The following is a 27896-nucleotide window of genomic DNA, read 5'->3' on the forward strand; positions in this document are numbered from 1 at the left end:
AACAAGCACTCAGTAGCTCAGCGACTGGGGTCCCCACTGGGGGCTTATTGGTAAGAATGTGCCGGCAAGCAGTTACGGCAAGGGGACATTTAGGCTCCGGATACCCAGGAATCGGTAAGAAGTACCCAGGAGTTCTGATCTGGGCCAGGCGACACTTTGCTGACCGTTGCTGCTCTTCCAAGACCTTGGGGTCAGCAGCTCTGGAAGATGAGCTCACCATCAACACCAGGCACCGCTGTTCCCTAGCAACGTGCTCCAGCAACAGGGCACTCCGACCTCTGCACTAAGAGCTGGACGCCCGCCCCCTGGTTGGCTGAGCCGCCTCTCTCTGTAGAGCCAACCTCATGGACAAGGTACCCCCCATCCAGCTGGGACTCCACTTCTGTCCCCTCCTCTCACCTGGAACAATACTGGTGACTCTATCGTTGGAGTGTCTTATTTCCATGTTGTCTCACGAAGAGACCTCATCCTACGTGCTAGCAGCTTGTGGAATCCCCGCAGCGAACCTGTGTTAAGCAAACTCCTGCAGAGACAACCTCAGTCTCTGAGCACAATCTAACCCCTAAAACGAGCGGCGTGGATACATACGGCCTAAACACAGTCTAATGTGGATTAGTAGCGTATAGCTTCCTATCATCGCTACAACAAATTTCTATAAGGTTGGTGCCTTCAAACAACACACATTTACGATCTGACGTTTCTGGTGGTCAGTGTGACAGGGGTCTCCCTGGGCTCCTGCGGAGGCGTCGGCAGCCACTGGGGGAGAATCCTGTCCCTCGTCTTCCCCAGCTCCCAGAAGCTGCCTGGCTCGTGGCGCCCTCCCCGATCGTCAGGGCCAGAAGCTCGGAGTGTTCAGATCCCTCTGTGAGCTGACTCTGCCTCGCCTGCCCCCCTCTCCTCCTCAGAAGGAGGGCCCGCGGGCTGATGTGGGGCGCTCACAGGTGACCCAGGCTCATCTACCCGTCTCAGGTCAGGTGCTAACTGGCAACGTGGACTCCACCTGCGCCCGTCATTCCCCCTGCGCGTGTGACGTGACGCATCCCTAAACCCCTGGGATTAAGACACGAGTTTCTTCAGGACCCAGTATCCTGTCTGTCACGGGGAGGTTACTTCAATGACAAAGCAGCGAGTGCACGTCCCTGGGAATGACAGAGAGACGTGCAGTGTGATGGGACTCCGACCACGTACGTGAGGGGGGAGTCCCAGGCCGAGGGCCACCAGAAGGGGAAGAGGGTCGCCAGACTCTCAAAGGGGTCTGCGTTTAGAGGACGAAAAGGGAAGAAACAGGAGAGACTTGATAGCTTTCCTAGAGATTCGGTGTCGGACCGTGGGTTTATCAGCACAGCCTAAGAATCAGAAACGCAGATCACCAAAATAAGTTAAAAGCAAAATCAGTCTATTTCCCCCTGTCAAACAGCCCAGATTTGGTATTGACATTAGCGACAGGTGTACGGAATGTAACCTGTCTCCAGGAGAACAGGTTTCCTGCATCTCATCGGGGGAGGGGGAGAGACCATGGGGGAGGCAGCCTCCCCGGTGAGAGCTTCGGTCCAAAACAGCGCAGCGGTTCCTGCTCACACCCCACCGACGGACTGTCCGACTGTCCGGGGCGGGGCTACTCTAAAATGCCTCCAGCGAGGGTGTGGAATGACACCCACCAGCTTTGCCAGGACGCTGGGAGGGCAGAGAGAAAGGGAGACAGGATTCTGGCAGAGGGCTAGCGGTCCCCACCCACCCCCACCCACCCCCGGAGCGGAGACCTTGAGCGCCAGGGCTCCGCTCCCAGAGCTCCAACCCTCTTCTTGGCTTGCGAACGGATCGCACGGGGCACCAACGTGCTCCTGTGTGGCCGGCTGAACGGATGGGAGCTCTCTCTGCTTTGGCTCCCGTAGGTAAAGCCCATTGACGTCACAAGCGGTGACATCACCCACGCCCGTCCAGTCGGAGCAGACACCGGGAGGAGACAGGGGCGGGACGGTGAGGGAAGCGCGGGAAGAAAGGGCAACCCCCAAGCAGCCGTGGGAAGAGAGAATACACTGCAGTCCAAGGGAGCTCCACTTCAGTTTTCTATTTTCAAAAATAGAAAACTTCAAGTTCATCGTCTGTCATGGTCCTCGTAAAACACAGTCCCACCTGCCTTAAGGTATGTGGGATGGACAGACACCTTACGGGAAGGCAGGGCAGATAAAAACATCTAGTCCTTGCTTAGCACAGGGTAAATCCTCAATAAAGGATGCTATTAACACCATCAATATGTATATGGTTTGGCTAAAATGGTAATTCACTTCTTATAGATTTCCTTTTAAAGCAAAGGAAATTAAATTTGAAAGATTAACGAGATCGAGCTAAATATTTTTTTTCCTCTTGCGTTAAACTGTAAGTTTGATCTGTGACGTTACTGCTGGTATTTCTGAATGGGTTTTTTTTTTTTTTTTGCTGCTGCTGCTGCTGCCGCTTGGACTATGAGCACACCAATCAATGCCGCATCAATAATTAAGCAGAGAATATTAGTCTCACCGCATCTTGGCAACGCGAGAGATTGAGAAATAGCTCCTCACACGATGCTTTAGGCAATAGGTGTGAAAACATAAATTTCTGTATGCATATGCTGTGGTTTATAAATAAACCTCTGGCTAATGTGCTCTCCAAGTGCAAATTATATCTATTCTATACTGTTTCACCACTTCCGAGACCAATGGAATCTCTTTTCTGGAAGAATCTGGGCTCGTAGAACCGCGGACACGAAGGTTTGGATGGGACCGCATCTACACTTTCAGAATCTTTGGTCCCGCACCTGCCAGGGGTGTGTGTGGTCTCCCCCTCCGGGAGTTTGCTATTTCACAGGAAGTGGTTTTATCAACGGACATTACCAACCTGTTAATTGATCAATTAATTAATTTAAAATAGATGGTTTTACGTTTCAGCCTGGGTGATACTAACAGTTTTCATATTCTGAGTTCTTCCTGCGAGCCAGACGCTGTCCACCATCTATTTAATGGTCCCAAGAATCTGATACCATGTGACTTCATTGTTAGCCTTATTGTAACATGAGGAAAATGATGTTGAAAAGATAAAGTCATTTGCCTATAGTCACACAGCCGCCTGGTTGGGGGGCGGGGACATAATCTAACCCCAGATGTCACGCTCGATCCTCAAAGGCGTGATGGACACTGTTGCTGAGAACTGCAGGGTCAAGAGTAAGGCGTGGGAACAATGACCTAACTGACACACGGGTTAGGGAGGGCATGACTCACACGGGTACATAGCATTGTGGGTGCACAGGAGCGCATGCTATTCAGGTGTGTTTCTATTTGTTTTCCATATCCATTTTCTGTAAAAAAAATAAGGATCTGAATCAATGGTATGGGTCCAGATAAGATTCTTAGGCTCCGTAAACACAAACCTACCTCTCCCCGGACTTCGAATGCCAGGCACTAACACAGCGCTGGCATCACACTCAGTGTTGACACAGTTAGAGACCACACACGCACAAACCATCTCCCTGCCCCTTCCCTCTGACCCCTGTCAGGTCAGGGTTAAGCCCTTCCCTTAGGATCCTTTCCCCGAATGTGCTCCTTCACAGATTCCTGTCTCTCGTGCTGACCTGAAGAAAGGAGTGACAGCCGACTGATCAACCAGCAGCACCACCATGCCAGGTGACGGAGGAAAGCTGTCCCAGTGCTCTCCGAGACAGACTAGCCTGTGTTGGAGGACGCAGGCTCCAGAGCGCAGTAGACCAGGCTCCCGCCCCCGTGCCCTCTTCACGAGGACCTGGAGCGAGGAGTTCAGCCTCAGGCACCCGCTTTGTTTTCTCTTTGGTGGCGTGAGCTTCATACTGGAGTATCCTCCTCACATGTTTGCTGTGAGGATTACGTAAAATAACCCACCTGAAGTGTTTAGCAAAGTGCCTGGCACACAGGATTACTTAACAGCTGTTGGCTGTTCGTGATCTTTTATGTAACCATGATTAATATTTCAGAACCAAAGGGAAGGGCGGACCCTGCTCCCAGCCAGACCTGCTGCGCTTACAGGGAAAGTAAGGAACCCTTCCGCAGGTGTAAGGCGTTTTATCACTTAGAGATGCTTCCCCATGAATGATCTCATTCGATCCGCACATTGCCATGGGAGAGAGGCCACCTCACTCTTAACTAGGTGATGAAAACTGAGGTGGAGGAAAACGGAAAGGCTTTCTTGGGATCTTCTAATGGTTTTCCAAGGGCTAATGTGATATAAAATGGAAGTAGTAAATTATATTAATGGCATCTTTTTGAACTACAAAACTCTCTTTACTTTGCTTGCTTAGACATTTTTAAACAATAAATTTTACAACCTCCGATTTATTGAGATTGATCTTATTAATTAATATTTCAAAGCATTTGCTTCATTTAATAAGACAAAGTCAGCCCCACTGCATTTCAATGTTAGCTGTAATTAATGATGATATTATGAGAATGAATGCTTTTCCATTATCCGTTATGACATCATCAGTGTTAATGATCTGTTTATTGCCTTTCTGCTGATGGCAATGAAAAGAAGCCATATTTTAAAGAGGAGAGAAAAGACCACGCCATTTTCAAACCCATAAAAACCTCCCCATTTAGAGAATATTTGATCCTGCAATCAAGCAGCAAACATATAAAATATAACCAGCAATCCCCAAACCCACGGCATATCCGGGAAACCAACATGAAATGACTGATCTATACAATGAGGCATCGTTGTCTGAGTGGATCTTCCCAAGTCATCCGGCCATCGTTCTTACACTAGGATGTCGTTGCTAATATTTAGAAGTCTCTTTTGAAGAACTTCAAGTGGAAAGTTGGGGGGAAAAGAGTTGGTGGGAATGGTTAATTTTGTGTGTATTAATTAACAGCCATTCAATCCACAAAAAAATAAAATGTAACACCCTCATTGAATACACCTGAAACCCAAACTTGAGACATAAAAGTTACACCGCAACCAAGAGGCGGAGCCTGGAACTCCCACATGGACACCCATGGCTGGGCTATCAGCAACTCATGCACTGCCGGCAGCAACCCCATAGGGACCTTTCCTGAGGGGTGTGGGTACAGAACTATTGGCCAATTTTGCCTGTGGCTTTGGTAAGAGGATTGGGGAGTTTGGGGTTGATGGAGGTATTGATTGGGAAAGGTTTTATGTAAATAGTTGATGGCTAAGATGATTAATTTGTCAACAAAGCCAATGGACTCTGAGGTTTAGAGTTGGAGCGTTTCATAGACTCTTTCTCCTCAGAGAGAAGAGTGAGCTCTTGAGTATTTCGGGGGCACGCCGAGTGGGTTGTGGGTCAAGGCTAACGCCCAGATGCACCCACCACCTACTTCCCACCACCTGTCAAGGGCATGGAGATGCACGTGCAGTGCGAGTCCCGGACACAAGAGAAGGGGCAAGGGCGGGGCTCCATCCTCAATGAAGTGAGAATAGAATAAACATTTGTTTCTGCAGAAAGACTGAAAGCCTCTGCCTTCCAGGCGCGGGTCTGAGGGCTGAGCTGTCTCAGCCAGTGCCTGACTCGCCTGGCGCCCCGCCCACCTCAGGGAGTGGCCCTGGGGTGAAATCTCAAGCCAGCAGGGCCCCTCGGAGAACTGGTCTCTGCTCTCCCATCACAGAGGCCGATTCCCTCAGCATCACTCCTCCTGTCTCTGGGCGAGCTCGCCGCCACATTCCCTTTGTGGGCAAGCCTGAACCCTTACAACACCTGAGCCTTCAGTTCTGCCCTAAAGGACCCCCGCGAGAGGCATAAGCCCCTTTGTTTGATCCGGGGCATATTCTGCAGACCCCGGTGTAATAACCTAGAATGTCTATTACCTCACATTCTTAATGACACCATTTTCGGTTTCCAAGAGACCTCATGCATAACCCATACAACAGGACTAAGACATCACTTCGGCTCGCTCAGCCGAGTATCACCCAGGGGTCTGAGCCTTGGGCTGGATTTAAAGTGACACGGTTCCAATTAGCCAGTGAATCACGGAGAAGGATCTGTGCTCTCCGCAGGCCGCCGCCGGGCATTCTGTGTTCGGTGGGGGCGGGACTTGTCTGTCTTTCTCACCGTTACACTCATCACTTGAGAGCGTCAGGCGGGTCGTCAACAGCTCGTAAACACCGTGGAATAAACAAGAAGTGCGCTGGCTCGCGCCGCCGCACACACCGCGCTGCCTCTCCGCGCGACTTCCCATTCACGCCTGCGCAGGTGGTGCCCCGCAGCTCCCAACCTGCCGCCTCAACGCAGCAGGTGGCCCAGGCAGAAGGTGCCACGGAGGGAAACGAGCCGCACACAGGTCCCTGCTGAATTCACGGTGACAGGTCAAAGGTGAAGACACGAAGGTTTGGAAATATCAAGCACCCCTTAGCACTTGCTAGGGGGAGGCCGCCCGTTTAAGGCGGCGCCCACCCCATGTTCTACAGGACGAGACCGCCGCTCAGAGGGCTTCCCCGGCCGCTGCCAGACACCGGGGCTGGAATTCAAACCCAGGTCTTCCCGCCGGCATTTCTGCGCAGCATGGACCAATGGTGGCAGGCCACCCCACGCACCATGACAGGGATGTGTGTGCAGGGATGGAGATAAAGCATGTAATCTCTGTGTTTACAATGATCAGAGTGAGAGAAAACAGAACTACAGGAACCCAAATGCCAGAGTAGGAAGAGCCCCCCTCCCCCGCAACCCCAAGTGAACTGGGACCTCTGGCTCTTTTCTCCCTGGGGGCCCTCACTCACTCTGACCTGGGCGGAGCAGCCTTCGAGGGCTCCACGTGGGACACACCAGCCACCAGGGGTTCTGAGGCCTGGGGCCAGGGGCCCCACTGAGTCCCTGCACAGCCCCGCCCAAGGGGAGGGGCCGGAATGGAAGCAAGAAGTCGCAGGAAACCTCTAAGAAGTTTGTCTGCCGGAGGGCGGGGCCTGCAATCACCCCTGTGCGGCCTATCCTCAAAGCTGCCCCAGGACTTGAACTTGCATGGGGCAGAGGAATGCAAAGAGAGATAAATTCAAAACCTCAAAAGCTCAAAGTGTGGTACTTGAGGAGGGAGCTGGGTTGAAGTAGGGGTCAACCAGAGACAGACCGAGACCACCTTACAGTGTGAGTCAACCTTGACCCAACTCGGCTCCTGAAGAGTCCTTAGTCTCTAGACAATGACTCTGACCTCGGGGAAATAACATGTTTCCTATATACACAGTGCCAGGTAAAACACATTTAAAAATTATATATATGTGTGTGTGTGTGTGTGTGTGTGTGTGTGTGTACACACACACATAAATGACATGTGTGAAAGCATAAGAATGCAACTGCCATTGATAATCAAGGAAAAAATAGAGACAGTAAGATATGCCCACTTAGTATCCACTGAACAGCAGAGAAAGACCTTAAAACGACAACTAAAAATGACACAAGAACAGAAAAGTAATATTGTAAAAGAAAATATAATAGATGTCCTAGAGCTCAAAACCACAATAGCTGAAACGAACAAGACATCGGGTGAAAAGACAAGGAAAGACCAGCGGGACAGAGACCCAGACGGAACCACGGGGAAAACAGGAAATGACAGGACGTGTGCAGCAGAGTTCAGGAGATTCCGAGTCGGACGCCCCGCTGTTTATGGAAGACACGGGTTGGAAACGGAGCCGGGAGACGATGCCCGGCGGCATTCCGAGGTCATGGAAAACACCAACCCACGCATTCAAGAAGCTTCATAAACGCCACGCTCAAGGAACCACAAAGAAAAAAACCTCGTCAGACACCTCCCAATCAAAGGGCTCACATGAAAGATAAGAAAAGTATCAAACCAGCTGCAGGAAAGATGCACCACGTCTTTACGGGCAGCAGTAACCCTGCCAGCCGGCCTTGCAGCGGAACAACAGCAAGGTCAGAAGCCCGCAACGGGCCGCGTGCCGACTGGCGCGAGGAAGGCAAGGACCACCAAGCCCAAGCGTTCTGAATACGGCCAGCGCAGGCGTCTGACCGTACTGATTAAGACTGTGAGGCGAACACTTCATTTTTCCGAAGGCTATCCCAAGGGGCGTGCCCTTGCGTCCTTCATAACAGAGCCCCGGGGTGCGCTCGCAGCGGAGACTGGGCTCTGAGAAAACAGGAAGTCTCTCTCACGTCCAGCCCTGATTTCAGTCTCTCCCAAGGGAACACGTGGCCAGTGGCCAGTGGCCAGTTGGAAGAACGTGCTGATGTGGCCACTGGTAGAGCACCTGGGTTTCAACAGCCGAAAAGCCTTTCTCTTCTTTCTCTTCCAACATTATTTTCTTCCTGACATCTGGCTTTAAAAGGTAAGTAGTCCCCCAACCTACCTTCTGACCTCAGTGCACAGGCATCTCTCCCGACTCTGTTCTTCCGTATTGTCAGGTGACACAGAGGAAGTTCCCGGATGTTTCGGTTTGGTTCTCCTGAGCTTAAGTGAGGCATTCCTGCAGCCCTGCCGAGGTATTTTCAAAGACGTGGGAAATCTAAGTCAGAAAACCAAGCAGGAGGCATTGCAATTACATGTGGAAGGATCTAGAAATTTTTGTTTTGTTCTGTAAAAAAGGCTCATAGCTATTAGAATAAAAATACCAACTCCAACTTCAGAGAACTTGGCAGAGCAGAGCAGGGAGCTGAGAGAGGGCGGCTGGGCTTCCCCGGGCTCCCGGCCAGTCCTGTGATAGCAGCTCCGGGGGGAGTGACAGACCTCCCTGAGTGCACGTCCCACCAGGTGTCACAGGACAGCCACATGCCCGACCAGCGCCAGGGAGACTCCCTGCTGCTCTGGTCTGTGACTGGACAGAAGTCACTCAGAAGATCGGGATTTACCTCGTTGTTCAGGTTAGCACGAGGCTGGCGTGGGGTCCACGGCCCTGACCCTCGGGGTCACACCCGTCTCTCTGTCCTTCAACTTGAGGTCACAGCACTTCGAAATTTGCATCTGATCAACATCTTCTTCTTCCAGTGCCTCAGGTTTTCTCATCTTCCCAAGGAGAAGTCTCAGAGACAGCGGATTGCAAGGCTACTGTCTGGCTCTGTGACTCTGCGCGAGCCGGGAGATTTGCTTTCATAAAATCTGCGGTCTCTCCACAAGCCCAGAATGCAGGATGCTCGGCAGAATGTCTGTCGCCAGGTTGGGGTTTGACAAATCGCTGAACCAAAGAAACAAAGTGACAGCCACGCCTGCAGAGCACCGAGCTAGTGGAATTTAAATGTTAAGGTGTTTTTGTATTATTATTTCTCATCTCCAGAAGGTTGATCTGCCACCGTGGATAGGTATTGATTGGGAGGTCGGCTGGACCAGGGTTCTGCCGACTGGGTTCTTGCTGGTCTGCCTCTCGGAGACGCAGAGGGGAAATATCCCTCTCAGCGAGCCACCTCAGTCGGCGGTGGTAGAATCTGAGTGGCATTGTCCTTCATCCACACTCACGCACGAGTGACCCAAATCTGTCTTCATGATTTCCCGGGGCAGAGGCCCATCAGTGCTTCTCCGCATCATGCTTGAGTTCTCCAGGCTAGCGGGCGACCCCGTCTGCGGCGGGCCGCCGTTGGCCGAGCCCCATAAAGCCGCCGGGAATGAAGGTCTTCATGCATCAGGACCCCGCCTTGTCCGGTCTCAGGTCCTGCCAAACCAATGTCAGTGCAGACTCGGCATTAGTCTGCCCGTCTCAGAGCACGTTCGCCCGGGCTGAAATCCGGTGTACACCGCCCCAGGGCACCGTTCTCCTGTAAACTCCAGATTTGCTCTGGGTTATACGGTTCACTCTCTCCTCTGAGTCACAGAGGGAGCCCTGTTCTCCGCTGGGCCAGAAGTTCTCTCCTGTGTCCGTGTCCATGTGCCTGGTGCTCTGATGTCCTGCCTAGGAGGCTGGTTGGGTTTGTGTTGATGGGACTGGCCTCCCCATGTAGAACCGAGGGGCTATTACTGGCCTAACTGTAATGAACACTCACAGCCTCCAGCCCCTCGGGCTGCCGAAGCCCTCCCTCCACTGGTATCTGTTAGAGGCGCACAGGCCTGAACCCATCCATTTCGGTCCACGGGTTGCTAGAATCCACTCACGTGGCCCTGTCTTTGAGACTCGGCCTCAGGGTGGAGCGCTGGTCTCCGGAACAGCCCTTCATGTTCTGGAGAAAATCACAGACATCTCTGTCCTGCTGTCCTCTGCCCATCTGCTCGCAGGGACCTGCTCCCTGGCGCCCCCGGTCACAAATCTTGAATCCACAGGGGTCACGACGTCGGAGTGGCCCGCTTGTCGGAGTGCATTTATCCTTTATCTCCTTCCGTCTTCCCGTGTGTGGCCTTGACAGGGCACTGCACAACCTCACGGGAGTCTCCCTGGGCATGGGCCGCTATCACTGCGGGAGTCCTGAATAGGACGGCGGTGCGAGTGGTCCCTGCTAATAAAAATAGGGAAGTTCTCCAGAAACCGCTAACCAAAGTAGGAACCCCTCCATTTTCACCCCCTCCCTGCTGGCCATCAGCTGATAAGGCATTTCTGTTACGTTTCTTCTTCCATAAGTAAACCTGAAACTCTCAACGCCAGCTGGGTAGCAAGGAGCGGTCCCCGAGTGGGAGGCAGGACCCCTTCCACTCACCCACGATCTCCTCCTTTCTCCCAGTTCCACAGACACTGACCTCCCACAGATACACATGCACAGAATTAGCCCAAATAGTGTTATTTACAATTTTTTAAGTAAAACAGCTGGGGTATCATCGACACATAACTTTGTGTAGTCTTTCCTCGGCACCTGTGGGCACAGGTTCGGGTGTCCCGCGCACACCGGAGTCTTCGGTTGCTAAGGCTCTCAGGCAGCCCCCCGGATCTGTGGGTCCGCGCCCACGGATTCAGCCCGCCGTGCACTGGGAACCCGGGCCCTGGCTGAACCCACGGCTGCGGAACCCACGACACTGAGAGTGACGACTGCATTACTTTCACGTGTAGAACACGATGACTTACCAGTTCTATATATTGAAATTGAAAAGCGATCACCACAATGAGAAAGAGAAACAGGGAGAGAGAGAGAGAATGATTTTAAGGAACTGGCACATAAAATGACAGAAGCTGGCGCGTCCCAAATCCACCGGCCTGCCTGGCCAGCCAGAGACCCGGGAAAGGGCCGATGCTGCAGTTCAAGTGCAAAGGCCGTCTGCCGACAGACTCCCCCTTGGTGCAGGGAGTTCAGTCTTCCAGCCTCCTCAGGCCCCCAGCCCACTCGGTGAGGCCCACCCACGTTGTGTAGGAGTACCTGCTTTCTTCAAAGGCCACGGGTGTAAATGTTATCTCGTGCAAAAAGCCCTCACAGAAACATTAAGATTAACATTTGACCGAATATCTGGGCCCCAGGGCCCAGCCTGGTGGGCACAGGAAATGAATGACCGTGTTGCCTAAGCTCCCAGGCCCCAAATTCTGCGAGTCTGTGGGGACGGACTTCGCCGTGCTCAGCACATGCGTGTGTCCACGCCACTCCCGTGAGGCGCGTGCTCAGTCCCGCGCAGGGCGTGGTGGACGACCCAGGGCGGTCTCTGCAGGGGCTTGCTGACTGACTGCCCTCTGGGCCGCATCCCTGCCCACAGCGGGATTATCAGAACTCTCTCCAACACGAACGGCGTCCCCTTTGGAGCCCAGAATGCCTGATGCATGCGGCGGGTGGCTGGGAATTACTGCTCAGGGACAAGGAGGCACCAGTGAAGTGTCTTATCAGGGAGGGGACAAGGGGGAAGGGCGTTCAGGAACCTCTACAAAGGACACGTGGACAAAACCAAAGGGGGGTGGGATCGAGGGTGGGAAGTGGGGATGGCTGGGGTGAGGAGGAAGGGGGGGGGGAATGGAGACAACTGTGCTTGAACAACTCTAAAAAAAGTTAAAAAGAAAAAAGTTTGTCAAAAAGGGAGTCTTCTGTTAGGTCCTAGTTTTGTGCATGAGACCCTTTTGACACTGAAACCATTGCTGTGTCCTGAGGGCCCCTGTTTTTAGGGGAGAAGAGCAGGTTTCTGGATGCCGGAGAAGAAGAAGCACTGGGGACTGTAAGCTTGCAGAGCTGGGTGGGACGGGGCAGGGCGGGGCGGGTGGGGGAGGAACACCCATCCCTCAGGGGGAGCCCTCGGCCGGAACACACTGTGTCGTCGGCAGATGAAGTCCCATTCAGGATGCAGTGACTGGAACTCATCAGTGTTTAATCCACAAAGAAGAAAACAAATCAGACTTGAATCGGAAAGGCATTCTTCTGCCAAGTCTCTAGACACTCGCGGATAAATTCAGAGTTCGCAAGTTGAATTGTCATAAACTCCCCACGCAATTTAGAAAGCGTGCTTAATATAACGATATCATCACCTCCTCACATCTTTATCCGCCGGCCTCCTTGACAAGAAGCTCCACTTCCCAGTGCAAAGTTGTTATCTCTGATTAGTGAGGTGCCTTAGACCGGGCCTCGGCTGCCCAGCTGGGTCGAAATTTATGTTTGAATACACGAGAGTCTTTTAATGCACGGAGAGAGCAGGGCTTGGCAACCTTTTATGTAAAGGACCAGACAGCAAATACGTCAGTCTCCGCAGGCCACGCAGCCCGGGTCACAGCGGCCGGACTGGCCATTGCAGCCCGGGTGGGAGCAGCCACAGACAACGTGCATCCACTGAGCACGGTGCGTTCCCATAAAACCGTGTGGACATGGGAGTTTGGATTTTGCATGACTTTTACATGTCAAAAAAATGGTGCTTCTGCGTAAGAACTGTTCTTGGCTTCGAAGGATGCGTGGAGGGAGGAGGCGGCCCATCGTTTGCCCTTTGTGACCTTCTCCTGCCGAAGGGCACACTATGCATTTCCTCCACACTTAAGGGGTGTGTAAGACACACAAGAGAATGGCCAAGAAAGAATAAAATGCCTTAAGATGGTGTTTTACGGATACCAATTAAAAATAGGTATGTCTGAGTTAAATATTAATAGACAAATACACTGATAAATATCACTCTAAAATAGATGATATTTTATCTAGCTGGAAATACGGGACATTTTATCTAAAAAGATATGATCTTTTCTCCAGCTGAAAGAGTTATTCCATCTTCACCAAGAAGGCAGCTGTGGGAATAACCCTGACAGTCATCTGTTTAATTAAACGTGCGGTTTTCTTACTCCTGCAGGGCGCCAAGTAGCCCCAGGGAGCCCACGCAAGGAAGTAAGGATGGTGCGCCCACCTCAGTCTTTATGGACAGTTCTCTTCTGCTATGAAGTCTGCGCAGACTACGCAACTTCGGAGTAGATGTCAAATTAGTCAATAAATCCCTACCAAGGTGGAAATATTTTGACAACATTTCTACATTGAAAGGTGCTTAGATTTGCTCAGAAAAGAACTTCCCTTTTTAACTGCCAAGAAGAAGAAACTAAGTTTGGTGATCAGGAGAAACTATGAATCTTAGATCCGATTCAGACTTCATTCATATTTATGGAGTGCCTACTCTGAGCCGGATGATATAATAGGTAATGGCATATTCTAACTGCAATTTTATTCAATACAGAAAGCTGCCTTCGTGGTAGATTCCAAAAGTTCAGTGTGATCGTTGAATAATAAGCCCAGAAAAGTTTCATTAATCGCCATTCCTACCCGAGTGCTCCACTGTTCTCCCCACAGTGTGTAGCAAATATGTGCACACACACAAACAGTTCCAAAGACGAGGTGTGCAATGCAAAAGGAAGTGGGGGGAGCACAGTTTGTGGGGGCCCCTTGTGAGCAAGGCATCCTGGGAGGGACCGAGCAGGTCCGCCCCTCCAGTATTCACTCACTCTTCCGGAACCTCCCACGTGCCAGTGACCTCCAGACGAGCTCTGGCCCTCACGCCTACTCAGACGTCACTGCAGACGTCCCTGCAGACGTCCACCGGCCTTGCACTTGGGGCTTCTTACTTCTGCTTCACAGAGGAGGACTGAGGCACGGAGTCAGGAGCTGACGGGCACACTGCAAGACAGTGTCGGGGCACCAAGATTTGAACTCGCATTTCCTCGACGTAGGGGGCCCAGCCCACTTCACACCTCCCAGCCTGCGCTGCCGCAGAAACCAGACTCCCTTCCTTCAGCTGTCCCCTGCATGTTTTCGCATGTTTTCACCAGGACAACGATCAGAAGAAAGCACCCCGCTGTGCCCAGAAGGCCCCCAGTTTTCTGATGGTACTGCAAATAGTTCGCTTTGGTCCCCGAGAGTGCCGGTAGTGGAGAGGGCTGTGGATGCCTGAAATGAGTTGGAAGCTGGTTTTTCTTTGTTTGGCATTACTTCACCAGCCTCCCCTGACATTTGCTGTTAATTATTCACTGGGAAATGGGGAAACATGTCAGCACTTGTCACTGGTTACTCAGAGGCGTGGGCTGACAGATCCGGGCAGAAGCCTTGAAGGATGCATCTGACGTGGTTGCGTTTAGCCTCCTTGTTTATTTTGTGTTCTCGAGACTGGAAACCAAAATGAAATCTCCAGCCCAGGGAGCTGTGGTGCAGCCACTCACCACCGAGACCGGTGTCTGGGGCCCGGCCGGCGGTCCCAAAGCCCTGGTGGGCGAGGCAGGTGGGGCCGACCGGGTTCCATCCCGTGCAGCCAGGAGAGGGCCCCCCGGGAGAGGGTGATGGGAACAGACCCCAGTTCCAGTCTGGGGGCATCACAAATGTAGCCGTCAGGGGTTTCTTTACCATCTCCCCCACCCCCGAAAATGGCTGCGAGGAGACTCCTCCTATCTTTTCATCCTCTAAGGAACAGGGTAACCACAAAAAATTTTTTAAAAATTACAACCACAAACAGGACGTGCTCAGCTCGGCTGTGTCCGGGGACTGCCCTGTGCTGCCAGGCTGGGCCTCCCCTCCCCGTCTCCTGTCCCATTTCCCACGGCCCGGCTCATTGGGGCTGCCCAATGCTCCATCGGGGGCTGTCGGAACAGCACCTCTGGCCGTCCCAGAAGACCCGAATTTAAGGGCTGGCTCCACCCCGAGTGACCAAGAAATGTCACTCTACTTGTCCAACCTCCTAATCCTCTGTTCTTTGATTTTTAATTCAAAAGATGGAGGCTTAAGAGAGTTAGTCTTCTGCCCAACACTATGCATGGTTTCCTACCGCATCCCACAGCAAAATCCAGGCCCTCCAAGCCCCTAAATCCCCGCATGATCTGCTGCTCCGTGGTCGACCCTCGTCCCACCGCTGCCCCACGCGCTGCCCCTCAGCCTCCTTCCGCCTGGACTCTCCTTCCGTCCCGACCGGACGCACTTCCCTCCGTGACTCCACCGGGGCGTCTGCGTAAATACCACCTTGCCGGGGAGGACCCCTCGTCCCTCCCGCTGTGCTAGACCAAAGGGGAGCTCAGTGTCCCCGGTCCCCTCACGATGTCCGATGTCCTCACCGGGGTGGAAGGACAGACGTGAGCTTTCCCTTTGACAGATGGGAGCGTGAATCCTGGTACAAACATTTATCTGTGATGCTGGGCAAACATCTCAATACCGTACTATTCCCATCCGTAGGCTGATGGTAGGAAGTAAAATTAATTGACAAAAGTGTGCGCCCTGTGCATGGGGAAGCATCGACTACCTGAGACTTTTCTTTGGTCCCTTTTCTTAGCAGGTGGATGTCTCTCCGGGCAGAAGACCAGAACCGGCTGCAGAAAGATGACAAGCCTGGCCCCGGAGGGAAAACAGGTCCGCGCCTGCGTCTGCCTCCTGTCCCCGCGGCCGCACACGGGACGGCTCGCGTGTATCACGACGCCCCTGTGGGGCTCGGAGACAAAAACATACACAAACGTGTGATTGACGGCCTCACAGTCTCAAAACCCAGTGGGGATGTTCCCCCGTGTATTTTTAGGTGGGGGGGGGGGATGGGAGATGTTCCCCAATGCAGAGCTGAATTCTCGGTATGCGTGTCCCAGGCCCGAGCTCCCACAGAGAGAGAGGGGATCGGGTGTGCTGGGTGTGGGCCAGCACTTCCCACTAGAACGTTCTGTGATGATGGACACATTCAGGCAGGACACGTGGCTGTCCATGCAAACCATGTTCCCGAGTCCGGCTGCCAGGCTTGCTGGCGACAAAACGCCCCTGAGACACGGTCATTCTTCTGCGTCCACGCCTGCTTTAAGGAGCCCGCAGACGGGACTGGCTGCGGGTCTGGGCAGGACGGGAACCTATTGCTGCCCGCTACTTTTCTAGCCCCACTGTAATTGTAATAACGGCCTTGTCCCCCATCAACGTCTTCTTGCATGTGGATAAGCTCATTGAAATCCATTCACAGGTAAAAGATGGTGACCTAGCCACTCTCTTAAGATTCCTGGGGCAGCCAGGCAAGGCAAAGTGGGTCTGGGGTTTTATTGTTATTTATTTATAACTCCAGGTGCTGGCGTCAGAGTCACGTTCTCGCACCGTCTTTCCTCACCGTGAACTGAGAGCCCTTTCTCCCCTCTGGAGCCAAAGCCGCTGAACACAGCCCCCCCCCGCCCCCAGGGCCTCCCCGGGGTGAGCACGGGAGGGGCGGCCTCATCGGTGGCACCTTTAACAGGAGGAAGTGTCTTTCACTCCGATTCCATTATTTCCTGGCGGCGGGGATAAAGATGTCCCTCTTCTGGGTTAAAGTTTATGCAAGCAGCCTTCTCAGCACCCACGATGATGTGCTGGGTGGATGGGTGGCGGTGACTGAAGGGAATCCGGAGGTTCACCACCCCCCGAGACTCTGCCTGACCAGGGCTTGTGGCAAAGTCCCCACAGAGCGGCACCTCTCCCACCAGAAAGCACTGCTGCGTGTCAGCCAGGACCCCGGGCCGGGAACCGTGTCACAAAGCCACTGCCAGGGCGGGGGCCGGGGGGGGCCTGCGTGTTCCCGGCTTCGCCCGTGTGCGCTCGCTCAGCCCCTGTCCAGCACCTGTCGCCGGCACTTGTGCGAACTACTGCACTTTCCTGCAATAATATGTCTTCATTATCCATATGTGTTCTTTCCACAGCTTTTTCCCCCAGCAATTCACGGTCATTAATTTTTACCGCTGCTTCCCGGAGACACTTGGCTCCCATCCAAACGTAATGAGGTTGAGATGCGCAAAGTTCGATAATTGTCAGGGGAAGACTACACACGTAATAAAAGGCACGTTTCTTTTTTTTCCCCTGTCTCTCACGTGGATGGACCGGCCAGGGCCGTCTCCGCACACGCCATTGGAGCATTCAATGTACATGGACAGGTATGTATCGCGTTCCTGAGGGGTGACCAGCTCTGAGCCAGGCTCAGGAAAGATAAAACACTCGTGGATGGGGGGGACCCGCTTTCGAAGGATGCCCCGTCACGTGGCAGAGAAGGGCTCTGCAACGGCACGGTCGTTCTCGGTTCAGGAGATTCCCCAGGGCTTTACAGGAGATTCCCCAGGCCTTTACAGGATGACCGTTGCCTTTTTTTTAATACCAAGATCCACCGAGACTGTCTTCGGTGAGTCCCGACGCCTTAGGTGCTAAGAACAGCAGCCTCAGGCTCCTCAGGGTCACAGGGCACTTAACATATGGTCTATGCCTCTGAAGAACCGAATTCTCGGGTTTATTTCATTCTAATTTGTATTTGACTCAGATGTTTAAAAAGCTGAGACTCATCTAGCTATTGGGAAACGTTTAATTATGTTGGCCACCGCTTGGGTATATGGATCGACTTTTGCAACTGCCATTTTTACGAAAGTTAGAGACAGATGCGCTACAGTGCGAAAGACGCACGGAAGTCTAAGACTCAGCACGAAGGGGAAGGAGGACGCAAGCTGCCTCATTAAACCAGTGTCCTGTTGATCGCTGGCTGAAATGGGAACATTTTAGGTATCCAGGCAACATAAATGCATTATTAACATTAATTGACCCTTTTGTTTTACATAAAAAATGTAACTATTACACAATATCAGTTATGGCACGTGGCTTGTGTTATATCGGCGCTGAGCAGAGCTGCTGGGGGAGCAAGCCACGCCCCCCGTGTCCTGCACAGACTGACCTGCTGGCCTCGGCTGGGCCGGCAGGGAGCTGTCCCCACACCCCTTATCTCGTGGTCCCCGCTACCCGGGGCCACGGGCGAAAAGAAGCACAGTGGCCAGACCAGAAGTTCCCGCATAAGTTCCTACCTGAGGGGTGCACTGTCTCTGGCCACGATGCCAGCTCAGCGCTAACACGCACCAAATGCTTCGGCTTCGTGTACAAAGATACCGAGACTCAGACGCACCCGATCCCCTGTCCAACGTGCTAGTAGAAGTCAACGGCGCTATCAAGGGACAGAGATGGCTGCCTCCCCCACGTTTTACGAGAGGCTCAAATGCCAGGCCCAAATGAAGGACCGGTGTTTGGAGAGGGGGGCAGTGTTCCTGGGAAGAACGCCTGCACTTTGTTTGGTAAGATCGGGGATTTCCGTACCTAGTGTCCTTTGTGAAAATAGGGCATCTTCTCAGAGTGGAAGTCACCAGTGAACTCACCTGCTTGCAAGGACCCACGCACCTGTTTGAAAGGCTCGTTGATTCCGCACCAACAATGGCGGACGGGTGAGCCCGGACCCGGCCTGCACTGGATAGAATGCAGGGCAACAGCCCCACCTAGTGGTTCCTTAGCCCGGCTGTGCACAGTCTGCCACGCTGGAGGCACACCTGAGAGCACACAGCTTTGCACACTGGCCCCTGCCCATTACTTACACTGTGATCCTGGCATCTAGGCACGTCCCCTCCAAACAAACCCAAAAGATGCAGAGAGGCACCACACACGGCTCCATTAAAGGGAAAGTCTCCGTCGAGACGGCTTGTGTTTGGAGATGATCTCTGGTTTACCACCCGGGCAGGCTTCCGGGAGGAAGGTAGCCTGGGTTTGTTGACGTCGAAAATGAGAGTGGAAGGAGGCGTTGATGAACTAGGCGTTGCCTTTGCCTCGGGGTAAAACCCCGGCTATTTCTGGATCACGCATTCATCCCCTTAGGTTATGTAACAAATTAAAGTCGGCTTTGGTACAGGAAGAAATAACCAGCATGAATTTGAACACGCATGGCAGGTAGGTGTGCGCCTCATTCAGTGCGAAGTCGTGTGGAACTGTGAGGGATTTATAGTTGTAGGGTCTAGGCTGGGAGCGGAGAGCCCTGCCAGGAAGCCCGGAGGGGCTGTGGCCAGCCGGGTATGATATATGGGCTCGAGGGACATAAGGGGAATATCTAAAGCCTTGTCAGATGCAGAAATAAGAGCATCAATCACAGACCTGCAGCGTGTTCAAGTTTTAGATTAGTAGGTTTTGAACATTTTAATCTTTATGACCACAGAGTCAGAGCCCTGGAGCCATCCAATTATAAGTTGTCAGAATCTTAACATCATTTAGCTGTAAAGCTAGTCTTAGAAAGCTCTGGAAAACCGAAATCCTTTGCCTAGTGCCAGAGGCAGGGGCGGAGTTCAGGGACTCATTTCTCCCCGGGACTTTCACAAATGACTCAGTCACTTTCTTAGGAAGGTCGGTGCTTCTCCTGGACCGGGTCCCTGAAACAGCCTCTGTCTGCTGGAGAAACGGATCTGGGCACTCCCCCACAGACAACTGCACCCAGTCAGGCTAGGAGAGCAGTCGGTTGCGGGAGCTGTGAAGACACGGAGGGTCAGCACTGTGGGTGACATTGCGCTTCTCTCACGAAGAGAAGTGGGCGGCACTCACACCCACAGGCAGAGACGAGGGGAATGGCACGGAGGGGAACAGGAGGGAGTTGAGATCCCGGTGCCAGCCGGCCGTGAACCTGACATCTCAGGCACAATCTCCTTTAACTCACAACAACCTCGGAACTCAGATTTGGCGTCTCGGCTTCTCAGACCAGAAAACCTGAGAATGTTTAGACACGTCGCCCCAGATCAGTCAGCAGACGCAGGTCCTAGCCTTGACCTGCCTGTCTCCCTGGAACACGCCTTCCTTTGCTAAAACAGGGAGCAGGTGCTACTGCCGGACACTGCCCCTGACCCTCCACGGCGCGCCTCCCCTGCGCACTGCCACTGTGCCTCTGACCACCAGTCCCGCTCCTTGTCCCTACCGGCGCCACCTGGGAGTGGCCGCTCTTCTCGTCGTGACTCTGGTGGCACATCTGAGGCTGAAGGACCCGGACAGGCTGTCCAGGGGGCGCAGCAGCTGTCCCGATTCATTCGAAACCCTCACTGCTCCTGGCAAACAACACCCTGAGCAATAGAACCTTCTGTGACAGAGCTTACACCTGGGTCCTTGTTCACGTCCGTCGTTTCCTTCCCCTCCGGCACATGAACCCGAAAGAGAAGGCAATTCAGAATCAGCTCACTCCGAAGCTATTCCTGAAAGCCAAGAACGGGGGCTGGAGAAAGACAGGCCTGAGTGTGGCCAAGCCTCCGCCCGTGGTCTCCTGTGGTCACGGAGCCTCCCTCCCAGGCACCTGCGACGTTCTAGAAAACACTGGCCCTGTTTCCACGACCAGTTGTGGGTTTTGTCCTTCCCACCCGAACCCCTCACTCATAAGTGACTGATTCTCTCCCACGGAAGGGCCGGCATTTCTGTGACAACAAGGCCGAGAGCACACGGACCCACTGGACCTGAAAGGCGCTCTGCGAAAACACCACGGACACCCGGTGTAGAAGGGCGTGTTGACAAGTGAGTAGGTGCTTAGTTTTCAGGAAGCACACAGAGATGTCCGGAGGATGCCAGCTCTCAGGTCATCCCTGCGTTACCACAACACAGGGATGTTTCCGGAAGCTGGCCCGCGGGTTCAGTCCCAGGTATGTTTCTCGTGTTCTTTATGTCTGCCCCGCATTAGACACACGGAGCAGGCTGCTTTCAGAAACGACAGAAATCCCAGAAAACAAAAAACAAAATGAAAGAGAATTTGAGTTGTTTCTTTTTTCTTTTTAAGGAAATAAGAGGGCTCCTCAGCTAGAGAGAAGAGCACCAGTACAGATACGGGGGAAGACGGATAGATAATGCATGCAATGCTGATAATGTTAATGCCCGGCTTTACTTAGCTCAGTTACGTGCAGCTGCCTGGTGTTTCCAAGAAAGAAGCGCATCTACCCGGCCGCCGCTGTGCGGCGGGGAGGAGGGGCCAGGATGGCCCACACAGCGGCGATGGTCCGGAGTCTCGACGAAAATGATTCTAGGCCGCTGCTCTCTCCACACGCTCACATGTCAGCCTGGTCCTCATGAAAGTTAGGTCTTTAAACACAGACAGAATTGGAGTGGCAACAATCAAGGATACTAACTTTTTAGTGCAAAGGAGCCATTTTTTAGTACATTTCCTGCTATTAGAAATAAGGAGTCGAGACTAGGTGCTCACTGAGGACCACAGGGTGTCATCTGCAGCCTTTGGGAGGACTTGGGATGCTTTCGCCGAGACGCTCGTGTGGCTCTGAGCGTCCAGACACTATGCGGAGAATGCAGGGATCAGTCTTAGAGATGGGGAGGGTGAAGCAGGGGATATGGAAGTGGTCAGAAATGAAAGAAATGGTATACATTCACATTTAGGTTTCCCAATTCTGGAATCTATGAGACTCCTTTTTTTAAGATTTTATACATGTATTTAGAAAGAGGGGAAGGGAGGGAAAAAGAGAGGGAGAGAGACATCAATGTGTGGTTGCCTCCCACGTGGTCCCCACTGGCAACCTGGCCCCCAACCCAAGCATGTGCCCTGACTGGGAATCAAACCGGTGACCCTTTGGTTCACAGCCCGTGCTCAATCCACTGAGCCACACCAGCCAGGGCGCAGAATCTATGAGACTTTTACAAATACATGGACTATATTGTAAAAATATTGTTAAATTTGGAATATTGAAGACCCTGAAACTTACCAAACATCGTAAGACGCATCTGGTCTAATCATGCACATTGTCGACACGAAAACTTAGGTCCAAGGCAGTGAAATACTGTCCCTAGGGCACACACACCATGGATTCATTTCTGATCAGACCTGTCATCAGGTTTCCTGAGACCTCCCTCGGCGTGTTCATTGCACACTTCTCACAATGCAAGTGAGTTCAAACATGTGCTAATATTCTACTATGCGCTTGCGGCATTGTTACAGGAAATTTTTTAATAACCAAAGTATAAGTAGTACTCAAATTTGTATCCTTTCAAAAATTCCAATTCAGCCCTCTCTTTATGGATATGACGCTCTAGGAGAAAGGACAAATTATATTTAAAAAAATCATGTTAAGAGTCAATTCTCTGCCAACAAATCAATCATTCATTCCCTCACTCATCTTTCCATCATGATCAATTTTGTCTCCAGGGCGGGTTATTGCATTTTCCAGGGGTGTGCTTCTGTTACAGAGGAATGCCATTCATTTTGAGGTATTAACCGTGTGTGTCTAAATTCATAAATAATTCCCAGTAGGGCTTTTGGTTTTATTTTCATTAACTTTAACTTTGAGTGTGTCTCTCCCTCGTGGATCGTGGTTATAACAATTGGTTTGAAGTCTTCCTGTTTTCCATAATTTCAGTGTCTGAGTGCTACCGGGGTTAGCAGCCATCGATCACTTTTCAGTGGAGAACTGGCTGTGTGTGCGTGTGTGCGTGTGTGTGTGTTAAGTAAATGTGAATTTACCGTGGGCATTGTGAACGTTACGTTATGTTGCATGGGTACTGGGCCCTGTGGCCAGTTCTTGGAAAATGTTGCTGTTTCTTCTCGGCAGGCGGTCGACCCCGGAAGGTCCAGCCCCCACACAGACGCCTCCTCTTCTCCCTGAGGCAGCTGGGGCCTCGGCGCAGGTCTCCGCCCTCTGCTCCGTGGGTGGGTCTCGCTCACACGCACACGCAGACGGAGCGCCATCTGCTCAGTCCCAGTGCTCACTCCTGACGTCCGTGCAGTTCTCTCAGCCTGGGCTCCGCCGGTCTGTAGCCGTTCCGTGCGTGCCCTGTTCTGGGGTTTGTTGGCGGCTAAACAGGGGTTTGTGTCTTAGTTATGCTCCCCAGACCTCGGTCATACTGTCTCTGTGTGTCTCACGGGGTCTAACGCTTAGGCTCCTCCCCAGACTCGGGGGGGCCCGTTTCTTGGTAATTGGTAATGAAGCTACCCCCCCCGTGCCAGTCTCCAGATCCCCCCCTCCCGGGTCCACGTGGTTTCTCTCCCAGATTTAGCCAAGGCCACTGTGTGCACCCCGCTTCCCTAACTCCAGGGAAAAATTCACAAGTGGTGAACTCAGCCAGGGAGATCACTTCTCCCAGGTTGGACCCTTCTGCAAAATCTACCTGTTTTACACACTTTACAGAGGGCCCCAGGTACGTGTACTTGTTGTTTGTTTTGGTTGTTAGTTCAAAACACTACTTCTGGATCTTAAGCGGCAACTCCATGTTTATGAAAGCAACCGTGGATTTTGTATACACTTACCCATATTCAACGTATCGAATGACGGCTCTGTGAAATCACTGTACCGGGTGTTGCTGAATCAAGCGTGGGGGCCCCCAGTCTTCCAGGAGCTCGGCACCGAATGGGGCCCTCCCCGCCCCGCACACAAGACCGGGGCGCCCCGTGGAGGCCACCGCCGTGGGAGTGACGTGGGCGGGCTGTTGCGGTCACACCGCTGACAATGCACTAGACCCACAGGAGGAGCTCCGCAAAGGCCCGAGGACTTGCTCTTCCCTGAGTGTCAGCAGGACGACAGCGAGCTCTTGGTTGGGCAGAAAATCCCGAGAACAGTTGGAGAACCCTGACAGGCAGAACTCGAAGGAATTCAGCCACACGGTCACAAAATGAACTGGGGGATAGAAGGCAGCTGGGAGAAACCAGAACGCAGATTATGCCCAAAAGGCGTTTGAATTTCATTCTAGAAACAGAGACGTGTGATAACGGTGTTTTTGAAATGAAGAGTTAGAGGCATAAACCTGCTGAGACGGAACATACAAATGCATTTCTAAGAATTTCCTAAGCAATTAGTGTGGCAAGCTTTGCAGAGTCGTGTGGGAAATGGGAACGGGCTTCCCGCTGTGCACCAACCAGGTGCCAGGTCGGCTCTGCACAAACACGCTGTGGTTTACACTCCGACACCAGGGAGGTGCAAAGTGGGGAAGATGGGGAATTCACAAAGCGGGGCTTCTAACATGTATTACCATGATAAGCATTTGAATTACCCTATTTGTTGCTATTATATGTTTATGAAAACAAAGCTCTGGCTTCGGCTTGCTTCCTGCTGTGGATTTCAAACTTCCTTGCGGAGGAAAAAAAAAAAAAAAAACAAAGAAAACAATTGTTTCCCGTAAGAATGTCAGCGTATTCGAGGAAGGCCCAAGCATTCCACAGGAAGGCCCTGGCTAGAATTGAACGAGAGAGGCTGGCACGGATTGGGCAGCTGCCCACCTTTCCTCTGGACGTGAACTTGGCCGTGGCACACCGAGGAGGCTGTGCCTTGCAATTTTATACTCATGGACTCAAGTACAATTCCCAAAGACGTTCCTAAAGACACGAGAGACTTGAAATAGTTCATTGGGTACTGTTCCGTTATTAGCATGGATTTTCGAGTCTGCTGAAAGCAATTTCGAGACTAATTTAAAATTTAATAAATAACCCTAATATATTAAAAAGTCAAACGATAATTGTGCGGTGTTATTGAATCAGGGCAAACGCACCGCACAGGGAACCTTCAGTAAATTAGGCACCAGCCTTTCCGCATCGCGTCCTGGGTCTGGACAACGCCCGCGGGCGAAGAGGGCAGTGTAAGGGAGCCCCCAGTTTGTGGGCAGACTGGGGGGGGGGCAGAAGCACTTCCGTTAGTTCCACTTTATTTTAGCGTTGACGTCTTACTTCATAATCGGTTTTTGAAAACACATTTTATTTATTTATTTACTGGACTTTCAGTTGATTCAACGCCATGGAAGGCTTTGGAGAGAAAACCGACTTCAACAGAAATTAAAGTGAAACTTCTTCGGGGGAATAAATGGGTTTTTTTGGCCCGACATTTGATTCAGTTCTTGAGACGCTTGACAGCCCATCTTTTCCATTCATACCCTTCTTTGAAAAAACATCTGCTTGAAGCTGTAACATGGCAGGCACAGTGCCAGTCGGCAGCGGAACAAGTAGAAACGAGGCATCATTATATATACAAATATATCAAGGCATAAACACACACACATGCATATTCATCAGGAGCCCAAGCTCCGCCTGCCGCGGGAGAGCGGAGGAGGCCGCGGCAGCAGCCAGGAGCCGTTTAAACCCGCCAGCGCAGAAGGGGAGGGACAGAGGCGCTGACTACACACTTTCCCCAGAACAGCAGAGTCTGCGTTTCTTCCACTTGACCTGGCGGGAGCGACGAGGTCCGCCTCGGCCCCGTTTTTCAGCGCCGGTGCATCCCGTGTGCGCGCTCTCGCTCGGCTGGACGCAACGGCGCCCCCACCCCCCGCGCCCCCCATCCCCCCCCCCATCCCTCCGTACCGGGCTGGGAGGCGAGTGGCCTGGGTCCCAGCTGACCTGGCATTGGGTCTCCTCTGCGGGCACATCGCGCGGGCCCTAGGCCCCTCCCAGGACTGTGCCCTGCCCCCTCTTCTGTCCCCACAAAGGCCCTCCGAGTGGGCAGGCTGTGCCAGGCCAGGCGCTGCTCAGGGCCAAGGTGTAACAGGGTGAAGGGGAGAACTGCCGCTCAGCACAGGTGGGCAGGGCGAGGATGCCCGCGCTGTGAGACTGGCGGGAACCCAGAAACAGGCTCTGTCTCATTCATTCCTGCCTCCCCCGCCCCCGGGGTCGTCAGTGACCCCTTTTGGACAGACAGACAGACAGCACCACGGGTGGAAAGCCTCCGGAGGGCCCTCCTCGGGGATGATGCCGTTTGCGGCAGAAGCGGACCGTCGATGCCTCAGCAACAGGGCAGCCCATGGGATGGGGCAGGTCAGCTGTGGCCGCAGTTGTCAGGAGGCACAGCCCACAGGGGCTCTCAGTAAGGTTCTCTTGAGGAACCAAATTACAACATCTCCACTAAGCAACGTTTCAGTCTTCTAGTCTTTCACAGTGTGTCTCAGGTGGGCAGTCCTCCCGTCTCCGCAGCCCCCCAAGACGGTGTCTCGGGGGCTCAGATTTAAGGAGGGGCTCGACCCTTCTGCGTTCATGAAACAGTGTCCTCCGGGATGTCTAACCAAACACCGCGCCCACAGGGGGGTAACTCTCAGGGTTCCGGGCCACAGAAGCAGACCCCGACTCGCGCAGACCCGGGGCACGGGCGTGTTTCAAGGGCAAGCGAGTGAAGGTCTGAAGTCCCCTGAGCTTGCTTTGGGCGCAGCGGGTTGGCGTTCCGGGGGCACCGCACGTTTCCACATTAAAACCGGGGGTCCAGGATGAGCAACGGCAGCGCGGAGATTCCGAAGACGGTGAAGGGAGTGCGGGAGGGCTCGGCTCCGTCTTGGTGAAAGCACCGCGCCGTCCTGCCGAGGGGCGTGTGCCACCTACGGCAGAGCCGTCGTGGCCGCCCTGCCTCTCCCTCCTGACCTCGGCCGCCAGCCCTCGCGTAGTCGGGGTGAGCCAGTCTCCGCCACAGTGACAAGCGGCCCCGAGCAGGCGACTGAAGAAGGCATGGTAACTGCGTTCATACCCTTGGCCGACAGAAGCTTCCTCGTGACCCAACAAGACAAAAAGTGTGGGACACGGAAAAGGCGGAGGGAAGGAGAACCACTCTCCGCGGGCCCACGGAGCTGTGTGGGTGAGCTGACTCCTGCAGGGGCTGTCCCTCTCACTGATCGAACCGCGTCCCGCTGCTGTGCCCGATGCCAAGGGCAACGGGGGGACGCACGCCTGCCGCCTGCCACTGGGAGCAGCCCCGACTTCTAGAACGATCACCCTGGCTTCCACGAGCCGGGTTCGCGTCTGTGAACCGAAGGTAAAGACGGGAGTAACACGTCATCCAGTCTTCAATGTACTTCAGTTAAGTTGTGCAGCAACCTACCATCACAGACAAAAAAACAGAGAAGCAGCCTCGGTGTAAGCAATGAACGTCCGAGGTCTTACGTCACCATCACATCCCAAGGCAGCAAACCCTTTGTGGATTGAGGTTTTCATACCCGTTTAGTAGTCTGGGGATTATCCTTTCACTGCCTTAAAAGCATAGGATGTTTTACGGATCCCCGTTTTTCACATTTCTTCTCTCTGATGCCGATATTGTACGGCCCACGTCGTATCTTACTGGTAGTCGGGGCCGCACGTATGAGGCCAGGCTGCTTCCTGAGCCAGACGAGATATCCGCACTTTCCTTAATTAAGTTCTCCAGTTTTTGCTCCATTAAAGCATCACCAGTCCGCGGCTTCCTAAGGCTGAGAATCTGCTGACACCGTGTTACTGAGGCAAGAAAATGCTACTGCTGGAGTAAAGAGGGGCCTGGGGAGGGGGGGCGGCTGTGCGCCAGACCCCGAGATGTCCACTGTCCAGACCTTTCATAAACCAGGGGGGAGGGGAGCAGGCAGGGCTGGAGGGCATGGCCCTCAGGAATCTGCAGCAGGTGTCTCCCGAGAGCGAGGGCAGTGAGCAGACCATGGGTGTGCCCACGTACATCTGGCTGCAGGTGAGGCAGACGCGAGAGGGCCCTTCCACGTCGGAGGGCCGCGGTCTCCTCTGCAGGCACACAGGCTGTTGTTGAAGCAAGCTGTGAGGCCATTTGGAAGACAGGAGGAAGATGTGGCCAGGCGCTGACCTCCTGCCATGGCTCTCTGTACCTGCTCATCGAAGAGTTCCTTCCCTCCCCTCCCCTCCCCTCCCCTTCCCTTCCCTTCCTTCCTTTCCTCCTTCCTTCCTTCCCTTCCTTTCCCCCCCTTCCTTCCTTCCTTCCTTCCCTTCCTTTCCTCCTTCCTTCCTTCCCTTCCTTTTCTCCTTCCTTCCTTCCTTTCCTCCTTCCTTCCTTCCCTTCCTTTCCTCCCCCTTCCTTCCTTCCTTCCTTCCCTTCCTTTCCTCCTTCCTTCCTTCCCTTCCCTTCCTTTCCTCCTTCCTTCCTTCCCTTCCCTTCCCTCCCCTTCC

Source organism: Phyllostomus hastatus, unplaced genomic scaffold (assembly GCF_019186645.2).
Source record: "Phyllostomus hastatus isolate PE091 unplaced genomic scaffold, TTU_PhHast_1.1 phas_scaffold_21, whole genome shotgun sequence".
NCBI classification, from domain to species: Eukaryota; Metazoa; Chordata; class Mammalia; order Chiroptera; family Phyllostomidae; genus Phyllostomus; species Phyllostomus hastatus.